General features: G+C 42.9%; 1 protein-coding gene across 7 annotated transcripts in view; it reads right to left on the bottom strand.

Annotated features, from left to right (window-relative positions):
* Positions 1 to 15,438, bottom strand: part of PASD1 (PAS domain containing repressor 1) — a 113,937-nt gene extending 98,499 nt beyond the window's left edge. For 3 of the 7 annotated variants that reach the window (XM_055106420.1, XM_055106417.1, XM_055106422.1), the window contains exon 1: positions 14,804 to 14,968. The gene's annotated coding sequence lies outside the window, so the exon portion shown is untranslated. Of the gene's footprint in view, positions 1 to 786; positions 1,249 to 14,803 lie in introns of those variants that run through there. The other 4 variants (XM_055106418.2, XM_055106419.2, XM_055106421.2 and 1 more) reach the window with 2 other exon arrangements.
* Positions 15,439 to 15,718: the final 280 nt, after the last annotated feature.

Here is a 15,718-nt window from a genome sequence, read left to right as displayed (position 1 = left end):
GGGGAGTTAGGCTTGTTTCTGTTGTCTCTGCAGCAGAGAAAGTTCTTAAGCCTGCAAGGCCAGTTTTTGAATCTACTGGAGATACCTCAGGAGTTTTTGATGTCTTCAAACCTGCCAGAGCCTTAGTCAACACATCAGAGAATTTGGCACAAAAGCATTCATGACCAGTTGTCATAAGAAGTTTGACACTGCAATTAGCTGATGGTCTTCTTGCCCAGAAATAGCTGGTCAATATTATTCCTGGGGAATTCAATATAGCTGAGCCAAATACCATTGATCATATATATAAAATGGTATCATACAGGTAACAACAACTTTCCTAAAGGTCACTGGTCCTGCAGAACACAAATACCAAAAGATGTTAACAGGATTAAGCAAAAATAAAAATAGGCATTAAGTGCTCCTTAGCGGAGAACATTTGAAAAATGCTGGTTAAATACACTGAAGCAGATTTCTTGACACAAGACATCTCAGCACTTTTAATAGATCTAGGAGCACAGAGAATCTCCAAAATGACTTCAGTGTGTCTTTGTCTTGTTTTACTTTCTATCCTCAAACACCTATGCATGCATTTTGGCTTATACATGACAAAATGGAAACTTTGAAAGCCTAACAAATATTGAATGGTCTCTGTGACAAAAATACTAGTCTTAGGATCCCCTCCAAGGTTTACGAATGGTCCAGGGAAAGATGAATGTGGTAATAGCAGAGATCCTTTTTAACTGGTTTACTGGTTGCAGTTCAAAGTGCTCCCATAAAGGTCCCCAGCATAGCCTGCCCAAATACCTGGGAAACAACTTGAAGAATAAAGGACTCTCAGGGCCGGGCGCAGTGGCTCACGCCTATAATCACAGCACTTTGGGAGGCTGAGGCGGGCAGATCACGAGGTCAGGAGATCGAGACCATCCTGGCTAACACGGTGAAACCCCGTCTCTACTAAAAATACAAAAAAAAAATTAGCTGGGCGTGGTGGCAGATGCCTGTAGTCCCAGCTACTCGGGAGGCTGAGGCAGGAGAATCACTTGAACCCGGGAGGTGGAGGTTTTGGTGAGTCAAGATCGCACCACTGCACTCCAGCCTGGGCAACAGAGCAAGACTTCATCTCATAAATAAATAAATAAAGACTCTCACCTAACCTCTCTTTTACAAAACAATTGCAATGACTGTGCATTATGGTATATGTCTCTGTCAGAATTATCTGTGTAAGATAAGTCTCCTTCAGGCAAACAGTATGAGCCATAAATTAATATGCTATTAATCCCTGCCATTGAAATAACTTTGAAGACAGAAACAAGGTAAAATCTGTTCACTGTATGTACCACCACAGTAGAATTCCTATACTAAGGAAATGGTCCCAAAATGGAATTTCAAGGCTGTGCAAGGATAATTTGTGTTTCTATTGAGAATTTTTTATTAAATGAGCAACTTAGCATAACAGAAATGAAAATCTCATTCTCTCACTCTCTCTCTCTCTCTTTCAAGACGAGGTCTCACTATATTGCCCAGGCTGGCTTCTATTAATAATTCCTCGGTTCAAGCAATCCTCCCACCTAAGCCTCCTGTATAACTAAGACTACAGGTGCACAACCACTGCACTGGGCTGTCTCATGTAATTTCAAAAAATATATTTACAGAATTGACGAGCCGCATAGCTGGAAAAACGCCCCATTTGAAAGAGTTGGGTGAGAATGAGCTCTAATTGTTATATCTTAAGATTTATAAATCTATTTTCTATATCTATTTACTTTTTAATTACAGAAGTATCAAATTACATTTATGGCAAATCATGTAAAAAACAAATTACATTTATGGCAATAAATATATGCTATGTTTTGAGAGAATACAATCATATAATATCTATATAAACATAAAATTACAGTAGTTGGTGAAAATTAACATTAAAGTTCATTTCTGTTTGCAACTGTTCTACAACTGAGTACACATACACACGTGCGCACACACACACACATACACACACACACTTCTTATTGATCTACAATCACCAATTTATCAAAACTAAGACGTCTTCTTTCCTTCACTTGATTTTATAATTCTCTGAGGGAAATTAGAAGAGTGCTACATTTAAAGTGATCAAGTAGAATCTCAAGATAAAATATGATTTGCACTTTAAATCTGTAGTTGTCATTGGTGAAAATCAAGAACATCCATAAACAGATATTTTTATTATTGATGCTACACAATTTCACATGTAATCAATTCACTAGGATAAGAGTTGATTTTGACTATTTGAATGATGTTACATCTTGGCCTATGCTTTAAGCCTGACTGAGCATTGTATGAATTACTTACTCAGGTGTTATTATTTTAAAATGCAGCTTATTGCCAGGCATGGTGGCTCACGCCTACAATCCCAACACTTTTGGAGGCTGAGGCAGGAGGATCGCTTGAGCCCAGGAGTTCAAGACCAGCCTGGAGAATACAGGGAGACACCGTCTCTACAAAAAAATTAAAAAATTAGGACTGAGCGCCGTGGCTCACATCTGTAATCCTAGCACTTTGAGAAGCCGAGGGGGGCGGATCACTTGAGGTCAGGAGTTCGAAACCAGCCTGGCCAACATGGTGAAACCCTATCCCTTCTAAAAATACAAAAAAAAAAAAAAAAAAAATTAGGTATGGTGGCAGGTGCCTGTAATCCCAGCTACTTGGGAGGCTGAGGCAGGAGAATCACTTGAACCTGGGAGGTGGAGGTTGCAGTGAGCCAAGATTGTGCCACTGCACTCCAGCTTGGGTGACAGGGTGAGACTCTGTCTCAAAATAATAAATAAAAATAAAAATAAAAATAAAAATAATTTTAAAAATAAAAAATAAATTAGCTGGGCATGGCACTACATGTCTGTAGTCCCAGCTACTCACTGGCTACTGAGGAGGCTGAGGTGGAATAATTGCTTGAGCCCTGGAAGTCGAGGCTGTAGTGAGCCATGATTATGCCACTGCACTCCAGCCTGGGTGACAGAGAGAGAGAGACCTTGTCTCAAAAAAGAAAAAAAAATTCCAGCTCATTACTTAGATTTTCCCCACTTACAACTTGATGATCCGTTTCAAAATACAGAGGAATCTTACTTCCATTACAAGTACATAGTAAAATATAAAAAGGTAAGTACAAAAGTAAAGTCTGAAAGACAAAAATCGTTTTCTTACCTGAGAATGAGAGATTGAAAAACTGATGAGTGTTATGTATGGGCACTGGATAGTCTATCCAGATCATCTTAGAAAAAAGAGATGTTTTTAAATAAAAAATAGCCCATCTAGCAACACCAGGGAATTCAATAATCACATAACTGAAAATAAAGGTAAGAGAAACTTTTCAACCACCAAGACTTTCCAGATTAGAAATGACTTTTCATAGTGTTACAATTCTCACAGAAATGCTATTGATTGGAGAAACTGGGAATGTTCATCACCTCCCCCCACCCCCGCCAAAAAAAAAAAATGTTCTTAAACTGCTTTTAGCTTTTGCACGAAGTCAAATGTCTTTAGTCTCCTCCCAATTCCAGCCCCCTGCAATCACCATGATGGTTTACTTGACCAAAGGGACTGAGCTTTCTGATGCTATTTTGTCCAGTGGTCTTTGATACAAGCCCTAGAGATGGTGTTTAGATCTGCCTCTAAGGGAATTCTCCTTTTTCTGCAATGTAAAAACTCTTACTTGTAATCTTTACCTTGGTTTATAGATACAAAAGTGCGTGATGGCTGGGAGCAGTGGCTCACACCTGTAATCCCAACACTTTGGGAAGCCTGAGACAGGAGGATTCCTTGAGCCCAGGAGTTCAAGACCAGCCTAGGCAACATAAAGAGACCTCGTCTCTATTTTTTAATAAAAAAAGAAGAAAATGTAAGTGTTGATGTTCAAAAACTTCTTTTAACAGATTCTATGGACTTGCTTCACTTCAGGCAAATAGTATTCTTGCCTTTTCTGAGGGACACACCATTTTTGCCTCTGGAGCATACCAATGCCAAAGCCAAATAATGTAGTCCCAAAAGAGCAATCTGTTTCTGATGTTTGGCAAAATATATCTATCCCCACAGCATCTACTGGGTGTAAAGGTTAAGTGTAACCTGGATGTATGGACTTGAATCCCAAAGTACATCATTTTTTTCAAGTTTTTCCAGATTCAGGTAGAATGCACTCTCACAAATATTTTCCTCAGCTTCCTTCTCCCTGAACCCTCTAGAATTCATTGTCTGCTACTGTCTCAGGGCGCTTGTCACTTTCTAAGAGGTATGATCACTATTCAACCCCTTGTCTGTCTCCCCCAGTGGAGTATGAGCACAAGACCAGAATGTGGTCTGATTTCTCCCTGTCTGCAGCACCTAGCACAGGGCAGAAACTCAAGAATCATCCAGTGACATGAACTGGAGCCACTCCTCAACAGATGACTTTCATTCACATCAGCCAAGGAGCATCTGGCAAGAACCTGGCTAGGTGCCCAGAGTTGGCACTTATGCCCAGTGCTTAACTTCACTAGTGACTGGCACTTGGGACTACCTGTTTGGCACAATTGTGACCTCAAGGAAGATCCCCTCACAAAGTTTGTCACTTGAAGCCATTGTGAAGCAAGCAAAAGTAGTCATGTGGACTTTGGAACCCACTTAGTTAGACAGGTTTGAGTTTGGTTTGGTTTATTAAATTCATTTCTACCTTGCCTCATTACAGACAACATGTTAGTAAAGGGGAAATACAAGAAGTTCAATATATGATTTCTCCACAAATATTTATTGAATGTGCTCTCCTATTACAATCACATGTGTTCTTGTCTGGAGATTTTAAGCATCACCACAATAAAACTGTCTCAGCCTGTTACCCAAGGCTCTCTATAATACAACCCAATTCACCTTTCCAATCACATCATTCCTGAATTCCAGGAACTACCCACTATTATCCAGACACTCACTCTTCATTCATACTGCCCAGCCTTTGCTCATGATCATCTCCTTGCCTAAAATGTCCTTCCCTATATCTTTACTTAAAGAAGTAATATAAATCTTTCAAAGCACTTCCCCCAAAGCATCTTCTCCAATAAGCCTTTTCTGATCCTCTGTCCTCCATCTCCACAGCACATTGCCTTTACCCTTATGGCACCTGCCTTACTTGGTACTGTATCAAAGTCCTGTATTGTCAGTCTCTCCCCGATCACTGCAGCGAATAGGGTAAGTTTCTCTCAGCAACACAAGGCTATCTAAACATAGCCTGTAAAACTATGAAGAATAACATTCAGCTAGTTGAAAACTGTGAAAAATCAAGAACTTGTTACTTCTCCAGAGATCATGAGATGCAGGAACAGAACGACCTAAGACATAGAAAAAATGTAGGAAAACATGCAGGACAGATGATGATATAGTTTGAATATTTGTCCTTGTCCAAATCTCATGTTGAATTGTAATCCCCGAGGTTGGGGGTGGGGCCTGGTAGGAGGTGACTGGATCATGGGGGTGGATCCTTCATGGCTTGGTGCTGTCTTCTCCATAGTGAGTGAGTTCTTGGGAGATTTGGTCATTTAAAAGTATGTGGCATCTTCCCCCAATCCCACCCCCAGCACCCACCCCCACCCCAAAACTTCCCCTGCCTTGCCCCCCACCCCCAACCTCTACCCCCAGCATGCCCTTCCCCCACCCCCCGTCACCACCCCATCTTCCTGCACCCCCTTTTGCTCTAGCCACATGATGTGTAAGCTCCCGCTTCACTTTCCACCATGAGTAAAAGCTCCATCCAGAAGCCAATACCATGCTTCCTGTAAAACCTAAAGAACTGTTAGTTAATTAAATCTCTTTTCTTTATAAATTACCCAGTCTCAGGCATTTCTTTGTAGCAATGCAAGAACGAACTTATACAGATGACTTAATATGGAGATAGCCATTCCTGTCCATATAAAGGTATATTTCAAATGAACCATTTAAAAGACATCTTCATGAATCATTTAATTAAGAATTTGATAGGTACGTTTTTCTCTGTCTCCAGTCCATTTTCAATTTAAAATACTGACAGCCAATCAGTAAAACAATCTAGAGAAAATGATACTGGAACACTTCATTAAAGAACTTTTTAAACAGAAAGATTTTCATATATAAATGAACAGAAAAATTTAAACTGTAAAGAATCTGAAAGTATTACAGATTATAGTGGAATATTTTAGGCCACTCCCAGTCCGTATTTATTAAGGTTTCCTCTACTTGATGCCGTAGGAATTTACCAAGGAAGAAAGAATACAGTTTCCAGGACAGCGGGTTCTACATTTCTGGCTTCTGGGCAAATCAAGTTATCTACAGTGATTTCAAATACTTTTATTTATTTATTCATCATTCATGCCCCCAAACATACTATGGGCAAGGCACTGTGTCTGGTGTTTTCATTGCTATTGTTATTATTGTTGTTGTTGTGGGGGGTTTTTGTAAATCAAAAGGACCTAAAGAAAAATTAAAATATTATTATTTCAAAGAAGAGCTATAGCTCTTATAACTTACAACTGTCAAAATAATTCTCTAAAAATGAGCAGCTGGAATGTTAAAAGGTGTTAAGAAAAATCAAATGAGAAAATCAAAGTCGTCAGGTCAGGCTGGATTCTCTAACTGAAGATGTTAACATTTTTATTTACTATGTGAGGTAGCTGGGCACTACTCAAATTTTCTGAGAATTGACTCACAAGATCAAACTAATTTTAAAAGAGGTGATGCAAGGGGAGCTCAAGCAGACAGGCTGAGAAGGGGTTCGAGGTTAGCTGCTGCAGAAAGAAGAGAAAAAGGTTGCAAGAGAGGATGACTCCCAGACATGCTATGAAGGAGGCAGACTAATATGAGAAGGAACAAAGATTAAGAATTAGATGTGTTGCTACTGTTATGGGCCTGGGGCAGTGGGGGCTAAAGTAGCTGAAGGTCAAAAGGGGAGAGTGTTTTTTCTTAAAGAAAAACTGAATCATGGAAAAGTACTGAAAGAAGTGTCATCAACTTTAGGTTCTCTTGCATGCTTAGGCATCAATGAAACATGGAAGAAACTCCAACCTCTATTTGACAAGAATTGTCAATTTGACCACATAGACATGAGTCGGACAGATAACTTGGAAGTCTCTTTCAGCTTGGGGAATCCATGACTCTATAAGACATGTTCACAGAGAATATATGAAATTAGACAAGTCACTTGAGCGCCCCAAGGGAGTGACATGAGGAAAAGAAGATAAGACCTTGGAAATATTCTATTAGATGGGTGGAGGGAAAACACAGCAGCAAGGAGAGAGAAAAGAGCCAAAGCAACTAAGGAGGAGATGAGCACAGATGGGAGCAGCCTCTCCACTTTGGACAAAAATAAAGCAGCTCAGGATCAGGGAGGAAACTAGAAAGGAACTGGAAAAGACAGATAAAGACATAATGTTGTTTTGCATAATGCCAAAGGACAATAATTTCAGCACTCCAGAACTCTATGGCACCTCAATCTGCTCCATTTTAATAATCTGTTCTTCCCAAGTAATGTCTTAAGTGCAAGTTTGCCAATGTTCAATTTATTAGCAGTGACATTTACAAAATCGCCTCAATCCACTTTTCTTCCTGGAAACACCTAACCTGGGTGATCCCCCAGCCTTGCACAAAGCCTATCTGTCCATAAAGGCTTAGCTGGCCTCTGTCATGAGGGGGCCTTTGGACAAAGGAGAGAGATTTGCATAAAGGTGGTCAGCTTAATACAGCCCCTGTTTGAGGCTGTACAGCATTGAAAGGGCCATTCTCCAACCTGGCAGTGTAATCCTAATGGAGAGCTTTTGTCCCTAAGGCTGTGGTGGGCCGCTTTATTCAGCTGACAATCCACAGTAAAAGAATGAATCAACCACCTCCTTTTAGTAAAGCTAAGGCAGCTGGCAGCCCACAGTCCTGACAGCTTACCACATAAGAAGCAGGACAATTATCAGCCTCAGACCCAAAAGGTGCTCCATGAGGGAGTGACCACAGCTAGGGCTTCTGGCGGCATGCTGGGCATTTACCACTCAAGACAAAGGTCCCACAGCCCAATCTCCACACAGGAAAGGGGCTGTGAGAGTGCCAGCAAAGCTGTTCCCTACAATACTTCCCAAAGAGATCAAAACCCTTTCATCACTATGTAGCTCCTTGGCCAGTTTTGTGGAGCTCTACAATCATTCCCCTTTAGAATGCTGGGAACGAGCCAGGCTTCTTGTTTCTTTTTACAATTTCATTTTTTAAAAGGAAATTTATTTTAGGTTTCTTTTTTAAAGAGTGCCAAATTTACAAAATAGAAAGGAAAGACAACACAAGCATAATTCTACCACTCTGAGGGAAACATTGCCACATTAGAGTATTTCTTTCCAGTCTATTTTACATGGCTGTGAACATTCTGTAAATACAGTTTTTAAATCAGGGCAAGTCTGAGTAGGGAAACAAACCCTTTAGCAATTAGGTTTCTAATTAGGTTTCTCCTAATTTATTTTACTTTATTTCAACTTTGAGAAGAGGAACAGAATCCTAACTTCCTTTAAATCCCTTATCTTCAAGTAATCCCCAGCCTAACCCCCAGTTCTCCTGAATCCTACCCTACTGTTCTGCCTACTGCAGGGCTGCCTTGTCCCAAAAAGCAGAGAAGTTGTCTCCTAGAAGCTGTTGAATAATTTTTTAAAAAGGGCTATGTCCACACATAAAAATCTATATGCAACAAAATTAATTTAAGATGGATATATAAATTAAGTATCAATATCACATAAAAGGTCAAAAAATATATACCACCGAGTGAAAAGGTTGACAATGTATGAGCCACATTGTTCTCAAATTAGAAAAAGGGGCCAAGGAAACCTTCCACTTCCTGAAAGAAAGGCTATGGACCTCCTCACTTAAAATTATCTCTAATTTTGCTGACTCTTGGCTACCTGATGCCAGAGCCCCTCTCCCCACCCCATCCTCAGCCCCCACTCCTGTGCCATTCCTTTTCTCAATGCTGATGGTTAAGACACTTGCCCATTAACGTGAAGCTCTGCAAATGCCCTGGCTGCCAGTTACAATATACTCTCTGTTCTATACACTTCAAATGCCTTCTCTAATCACAAGTTAGAACTTTACATGAAAGCTCTACCTTGTTTCTTGTGGAATGTATAAAAAAATGAAAGAACTCTCAATGAGAGTTTCCAGATTCTTCATGTTGATTGACTTTGTGAATTTCACCTTAAAGTACAATCATTTTGTGCAGAAAGACTTTTCAATTTCCCCCTCAAATTCCTGCCTGTTACTTTAAAGCTTTCTCATTTCAAAGTGCTGTGTGGTTCATGCCTTACAGCACAGCTTACACCTGTATTTCTGAAGATGATTGGCAAAGGAGGCTGATATGGGAGACGGCAAAGAGTAAACAGCCCTAAGTCCTGTATGCAGAATACCCAGGAATGTTTCAAAGTGATCTTGACGCAGCCCAAGGAGGAGAGTGAAACTGCCACAATTTATTGTCTATACTAAGGAATATATTTATTGCTTTCTACTAGGAAACTATTAACCTACAAGTTCATTCTCCCAACTGGGAGACCTAAAGTTAAAGGAGAGCAAGCCAACAAAATATACTTGCCTTAATCCACACTTTAAAATTATTAATCCAGTGACTTAAGTAGGGGGAATTGCAAAATCAATGGAAATCAACACCCCTCTTGAGGTCAGAATTCTTGGGATCTAGTCCCAGCTCTGCACTAGCTGTGTGATCTTGGGCAAGTCACCTAGCCTGTCTGAGTACCTGTAAAATGGTGCTAAGCCCTGGCCTCCCTACCGCATATGGCCACTCTCAGGAGGATCAGATACCACACGGATGGAGAAGTTCACTGAAAAGTCTAAGGTGCATTGCTCACCCATATATTCGGTGAAATGTCTCAAATGATAAGGATCACCATAACCTTGAATGTTAAGGTTCACCTTAACAAGGAGACAAGCTTAAAGAAAGACACACTAGGAGTTCAACACTTCTTGGATCCTTTCCCTAAATATCAGTAGTATTCATGAAATCAACAAATATTGCAGCAAGTGAAACATACATCACCAAAAAAATAAAAACAAAGAGAAATCTTGGAACATTGTGTGCATACATACATTATGGTTAAATATCAATGCAGAAAGAACACTATTCACATTCATGAATTTATGCTTTAATTTCCAAAGCTAAATATTAGCTTGATTGAGTAATATCATGTGCCTTGATCTCAGGTATTAGCATATAAAAGAGCTGATGGCCCTTAGCTCCCTGCCATCCCAAAGGTATAACTTGTATATTTAAATATGGGGGACATTTATTAGTGGCCATGAACACTCTATAATCAAGGAACAACCAGTTACCCAAACAATGTGCTTAACTGTTAGAAATAGAATCAGAAGAAAAACTCATCAACGTCCAAAACATCCTACCCTACTGGGACATTAGCTAGACTCAAGTCAGAACACACACACTCCATAAATACATATCAAATAACAAGAACAGTATTCTAGTTCTCATAAACAACATTTGGAAGTCAATTTAATATTTATATAGTGTTTGGAGAAAGCCTTGCCGACATCTTAAGCCCTTGATAAAGGACAAGGGGCAAATGTAAAGTTTCAGTGTAAACTGGGACGTCAAAGGTAGTTTGTATTTTCCATTAAAAAATATGACAATTGTTCGGGCGTGGTGGCTCACACCTGTAATCCCAGAACTTTGGGAGGCCGAGGTGGTCAGATCACTTGAGCTCAGGAGCTCAAGACCAGCCTGGACAACATAGCAAAACCCTACAATCTCTACAAAAAAAACAAAAATTAGCCGGGCATAGTGACATATGCCTGTGGTCCCAGCTACTCAGGAGGCTGAGGTGAGAGGATCGCTTGAGCCCGGCAGGCAGAGGTTGCAGTGAGCCAAGATCATGCCACTGTACTACAGACTGGGTGACAGAGAAAGACCCTGTCTCAAACAAACAAAACAAAACAGAACAAAAAGACAATTGCTTAGATCTTGTCTTTTAAGAGACTGACTTTCGGGGAGTACCTCCTTGAAAATTTAGTGGAAGCCTTTGTCACACAGACCTTTGCCTATCAACATTCAGACAGAGTCTAAGTCACATCAGCATGACTAGAGACAGCAGCTTTTTATGGCTAGAGCAGGGTAGGCATTGACTCATTTCCCTGACACCAGAGCCATAAAGAGGTGCTAGTAGTCCCCAGAAGCCTCTGCCAAAAAGAAACCTTGATGACACTGCATCTTTATTTCCAGCTGTGACTACTCCTTTGAGCTCTGGCTCTAGAAGCATATCCAGTGGCTTCCTAGATGCTTCACCAGCACCTTATGTTCAGGTCCAAAACTAAACTTACCCAAATTTCTCCTGGTCCCGGTGCTCCTCATCTCAGTGAGTGGAATCAGTTGTATAAAACAAAAACTTGTAGGATCACTGCTAACAGCTCCCTCTCCTTCACTCTGCCTCCAAACAATCCAGTCCAGCAAATCCTGATGAGTCCACCTCTAAATCAGGTGTGGTACGTATGGCGGAGCATCCCTGACTCGAAAATCGAAAATCCAAAATCTGAAATGCTCCAAAATCTGAAACTTTATTTTATTTTATTTATTTATTTATTTATTTATTTTGAGACGGAGTTTCACTCTTGTTGCCCAGGCTGGAATGCAGTGGTGCAATTTCGGCTCACCACAACCTCCACCTCCCAGGTTCAAGCAATTCTTCTGCCTCAGCATCCCGAGTAGCTGGGATTACAGGCACGCACCAGGCTTAGTAGAGACGGGGTTTTTCCATGTTGGTCAGGCTGGTCTCAAACTCCCGACCTCAGGTGATCCACCTGCCTCAGCCTCCCAAAGTGCTGGGATTACAGGCATGAGCCACCGCGTCCGGACAAAATCTGAAACTTTTTAAGTGTAAATATGACACTCAAAGGAAATGCTCACTGAAACATTTTTGGACTTCAGATTTTCAAATTAGGGATGCTCACCCAGTAAGCATAATGCAAATTACATGTATTCCAAAATCTGAAATCTGATACAATTTTGGTCCCAAGCATTTTGGATAAAGGGTATCAACCTGTATAGGGAATCACTTTCTTAAAATCCTGCCATGGCTCCCTACTGTCCAAGAAATGAAAGGCAACCCCTCAAACTGATCCCTCCTCTTTCAAAGGTCACAAGGATAGCCACCCTCACCTGGTCACCTCCTGCTTCGGAAAATGCTAGGCATTTTTGCTCCTCCATCATTTTGTTAGTATGTGTGTCTCCCTCTGCCTTCTCCTTCCAGAGTTATTAATCTCATAACTTAAAACCCAATCTAAATCCTCCTCTTTGGGGAAGATGGGCTGAGGCCTTAACCCAGGGTAAATTGATCACTCCCTTCTCTTTGAAGTCCAGTGTCTGGGTTTCTTATTCACATATTATAGCTCAAAGCAAATAATGGGATATAATAATTTGTTTGCACGTTTCTCTGCTCCACTAGCCTATGGACTCCCTAAAAGCTGCATCTTTATTCTCAGTTGCTTTGCCCTGTATCTTAGCTCAAAACGTGCCTCTAACAGAACTTCTGAATATGTGTTGAATGAAATGTTGAAACCAAAACCAGGAGAGTTAAACTACACTTTTATCACAAATTTTCGTTTTACTACCAACAACCAAATGCTCTCCCCATAATCCTAATTACCTTATCAACCCTATCAGCTTTCAGTTAAGAGTAGGAGGATTTCTAGTCTAATTCTTATTACCCAAGAAACTGGGTATCTGTGAATTACTTTGCAAAGAAATCTGCCCATAAAGGCCAGCCATTAGAAAGCCACTTCCAGCTGGGCGCGGTGGCTCACGCCTGCAATCCCAGCACTTTGGGGGGCGAAGGCGGGCGGATCACGAGGTCAGGAGATCGAGACCATCCTGGCTAACATGGTGAAACCCTGTCTCTACTAAAAATACAAAAAAATTAGCTGGGCATGGTAGCGGGCGCCTATAGTCCCAGCTACTTGGCAGGCTGAGGCAGGAGAATGGCGTGAACCTGGCAGGTGGAGCTTGCAGTGAGCCGAGATCACGCCACTGCACTCCAGCCTGGTTGAGAGCGAGACTCCGTCTCAAAAAAAAAAAAAAAAAAAGAAAAAAGAAAAGAAAGGAAAAAGGAAAAAGAAAGCCACTTCCCACTGGCTCCTGACTTGCTGGGAAAAGAAAAGGAGGAACAGCCCTCACGCCTGTTCTTTGCTGATGGAAGAAAGGTCCAGTTCCCGTCCCCACATCCTCCCTCCATCACTGCCAACTCTCCTAAGGAAGTGCTAGGCTAATCTCAAAGACAGATGTCTCTCTAAGTAAGTACTGACAGATTGGAGGGCATCTACTGGCTACATTGGCCTGAATACTTTCAAAGTCATGAGTCCAATGCTTTCTGCCCATTCTCTTTAGTTTGGTGGAAAGGATTTTCTTTTGCTGCCTGAGTGTCTTTACCCCTCAGTACTCTCTGTTCTAGAACTGGCAGAGAAATAAGCACAACAAATCTACTTTAGATACAGCTTAACTTACTGAAAGAACTAAGGTTAGAGAAAAGCACAGCCAGTCAGTAGGGATACCTCAAAAAAACCAGGATGCCTGATTCTGTTCCTGGATCTCTTTTGGAGCATGACTTTGCCACCTGCCTTTCCTGGCATATTGTGTGGTGTATGGCATGCATATTACATAATCCAGGGTAGATTAGTTTACATTCTTGATTTTATACATTGGAAAGTTATGTTCCCTTAAGATGGATGAGTAACTGATAAAATATTGTCTTATGAGTTGTAATTTTTGAAGGAAGTTTTGATTGAAAATACAGGGTCTTGCTCTGTTGTTCAGGCTGGGGTGCCGTGGTTCATTCATGACTCACTGCAACCTCGAACTCCCAGGCTCAAGCGATCCCTCCCACCTCAGCCTCCTGACTAGTTGGGCACCACACGCCCAGCTAATTTTTTTTTTTTTAATTTTTGTAGAGAACAGGTCTCGCTAAGTCCGCCCTAGCTGGTCTCAAACTCAGCCGTAACCAGTAGCTGAGACTAAGATGCCTGCCACCGCACCCACGTTCGCCTCCATTATCGGTCTTCAGATACATGGCTGCTGGCAACTTTCACGCTAATCTGACTCCATTTTGAAAAAACACATTTTCTAAGGTAGCCACAACTTCTGTGCTCTCCGTCTAAGTGTGCCGAAATACACATCCTGACATAAACTCCTCATCATTTGAAATCCAAAAAAGCAAAAAACAAACCCAAAGGACAACAAAAACTTCAAGCAGATCCTTTGAAAAGCCGCTACTGCCCTGAAAATTCTGAAGTCTGAGATTTCACGTGCACAAACTGCTCAATCTGCCGAAAGCCAGGCAAACCTCTCGATATGCGCGCCCACCCCAGCACACCGTCCCTGACTGTGGTAATGGAGACGCGCCCCAGACCTACCGGACAGAGCCTGGCGTTCTCACCCGAACCGCCCGCTCAGACCGGCCTATTCGCGACACCACAAGCTTTCCATTCTTCCCAACTCTGCTTCAATTTCTCGAAATGTCCAAAGAAAAATCAATGGGTGCCTCCTATGGTGCACCTACGATGGTGCCCAATGCAGGAGGAGGTTCAGAATGTGAGGGTCTTCCTCGTGCAACCCCCAGCTACCCGCTGCCACCCCTCTCCTTCTGCCTCATCCCAACCAACCTTCCCAGGATGACCAGGAAAACGAGGGTCCTGCAGGGAATGTCTCTAATGGAGTAGCTTGGGCTCCTCAGCCACCGAGGGACAAAGGGGCTGGCTCCCCGCCGCCACCCCAAGGCACTTTACTTTGGAGTAGCTTTCATTAACGGACTTCACTCACCCTTGTGGAACTCTTCACTGCTGGAGGCCGCAGGGACTTGGGGTACCTTGAAGCTCCTCCCTGTGGTCTCCGGTGAGAGCCCGGGAGCCTGGTGGGCGCCCGGAAAGTCTGGAAATGAGGAGCAGCTTCTAGACTCCCCAGGGAAGTGCGTGGGCCCCAGAGTGCAAAGCGCGTGCTGGGGGCGTGGCAGAGAGGGGAGGCAGGCATGGAGGCAGCGTGGCGGCGGAAGTGGGGGGGAGGAGTGGTAGCATTTTTCCCTAGACCTCGCGATGTTGCGGCCCGAGATAACTACTGCCTCTGGAACTAGGGGTGCAGATAAGCCACTTCAACGTAGCCCTTAGCTTGTTGAGTCAAAGGGTTCCACCCCAATACAGGCTCTCCACCCTCCCTGGACCCCTGAGCACTACCTAAGCAGGACCTAATGGAGCCCAGAAAATGTATGGATCCCAGAAAAGAGGGGTCTTTTTGAGTCCAATCATGGCTCTATTGTGGAACTGAGAGGTGACAGCGAGCTGGCAACCCTCGCAGCCGTCCCTCGCACTCCGCACCTCCTCGGCCTTGGCGCCCACTCTGGCCGCGCTTGAGGAGCCCTTCAGCCCACCGCTGCACTGTGGGAGCCCCTTTCTGGGCTGGCCAAGGCCGGAGCCGGTTCCCTCAGCTTGTGGGGAGGTGTGGAGGGAGAGGCACCAGTGGGAACTGGGGCTGCGTGCGGCGCTTGCGGGCCAGCGCGAGTTCCGGGTGGACGTGGGCTCAGCGGGCCTGCACTCCGAGCGGCCGGGCGGGCCCGCAAGCCCCGGGCAGTGAAGGGCTTAGCACCTGGGCCAGCAGCTGCTGTGCTCCATTTCTTGCCAGGCCTTAGTTGCCTCCCTGTGGGGCAGGGCTTGGGACCTGCAGCCTGCCATGCCAGAGCCTCCA

This window comes from Pan paniscus, chromosome X, assembly GCF_029289425.2.
Source record: "Pan paniscus chromosome X, NHGRI_mPanPan1-v2.0_pri, whole genome shotgun sequence".
Taxonomy (NCBI): Eukaryota; Metazoa; Chordata; class Mammalia; order Primates; family Hominidae; genus Pan; species Pan paniscus.
This window is presented reverse-complemented; position numbering and strand designations above follow the sequence as displayed.